The sequence below is a fragment of the Arachis ipaensis genome, chromosome B04 (assembly GCF_000816755.2).
Source record: "Arachis ipaensis cultivar K30076 chromosome B04, Araip1.1, whole genome shotgun sequence".
NCBI classification, from domain to species: domain Eukaryota; kingdom Viridiplantae; phylum Streptophyta; class Magnoliopsida; order Fabales; family Fabaceae; genus Arachis; species Arachis ipaensis.
The window spans coordinates 103,000,280-103,002,056 of record NC_029788.2 but is presented as its reverse complement, the minus strand read 5'-3'; positions in this window follow the sequence as shown (position 1 = coordinate 103,002,056).

The following is a 1,777-nucleotide window of genomic DNA, read 5'->3' as shown; positions in this document are numbered from 1 at the left end:
TTGAAGAACCACTCTAAGTTTGTCTTGAAATTTGTGAAATAGAGGTGATAAAAAGGGTTTAGTAAAAATATCCCCAATCTGATCTATAGAGGGTATATGGAGGACATAGAGTTGTTTTTGATTCACCATCTCTCTTAGGCAGTGAAGGTCAATTTCCATGTGTTTGCACCTAGTATGCAGGACCGGATTAGCAGCTAATGAGCAAGCACTTTGATTATCACAGTAAATAGTAGGTGCCATTAGTTGTGGAATTCGAAGCTCCTTTAGAAGCTGCTGTATAGATACTAGTTCTGACTGAGATGCTGCCATTCTTCTGTACTATGCCTCAGTACTACTGCGACTAACTTTGGCTTGTTTATTGCTTCTCCAAGATACCAAATTGCTTCCTAAGTATACACAATAGACAGTAATTGATTTCCTGTCCTCCAAATCCCCTGTCCAGTCTGTATCTGCGAATGCAAGTAATCTAAAGTCAGCATATTTTTGAAATTTAATGCCTGCTGATATTGTACGTGCAATATATCTGAGGACGTATTTGACATCCTTCCAGTGCTCTATTGTTGGAGAGTGCATGTATTGAGAGACCTTATTCACAGAGAAAGCAAGATCTAGTCTTGAAATAGTCAAATGCTAAAGTGATCCAACAATCTCTCTATACAATTTTGGATCCTAAAAATGCTCAGCACCGTTTGATGTAAGCTTCAAGGCTGAGACCATAGGGGCAGACATTGAATTTACAGTGTCCATTTTGGCTTTTTGTAACAGATCTCGAGCATACTTTTGTTGAGAAACTAGAATGGATCCATCTGTTAAATAAGAGAATTCTAACCCAAGAAAATAACTGAGTTTTCCAAGATCTTTAAGCGGAAAGATTTTATTGAGATCAGAGATAAGTTTGTCTATTTCACCAGTATCACTTCCAGTGACAACAATGTCATCTACATAGGCTAAGAGAAAGGTGGTAGATGTACTTGTGTGTTTAACAAACAATGAGATATCACTTTTAGTTCTGGTGAAACCAAACTGTAATAACATAGCAGTTAATGTATTGAATCAAGCTCTTGTTATTGTGAGATGTTTCCATAAGCTTGAAAGTTAGGATCGAATCTATGGAAGCAAGTTTGAACCACATGGCCTTGGCGACCACAAAGTTGACGCTGAGGTCGATTACTTTGATTAGAAAAATGACCTCCTCTTCCAAATTTTCTCCCTCTTCCTCTTTGAATAAAAGAGCCTCTTTGAGATTGAACGGTATACAGTGATGATGCTTGTGCCAGATTTGTCATGGGGGTGCCACCTTGTGGTTTCTTGTATCTTTCCAACATATCATTATAGACTTTGAGAAAAGACTCAACTTCAGGCACACTATAAGTTGATAATTTTGACATTACAGAAGTAATAAAGACAATATACTCCTCAGGTAAACCATCAAGGATTACTGAGATATGGTCATCTTGTTGAATTTGGTATCCAATGGATTGTAGAAAGTCAACAAGATCTTGAATTTTTTAGAGATAATCTGGTATCGATCCAGTTTTTCTTACTGATTTCAGTTGAGCTTTTAAGCTTTGAATTCTTGTAGCAGAGATAGGCATGGCAATTTTTCCCGGCGGAGCAGGTATCCACAGGGATTTACCCGCCGGGGAACAGATTTGGGGAGGGATTTTACCCTGCAGGGACGAGGGGCGGGGACCCATTAAATAAACGGGGCGGGGGCATGGATCGATATAGTAAAACATGTATGCCCATAATGTGCCTATGGGTGCCCCGCCCCTGA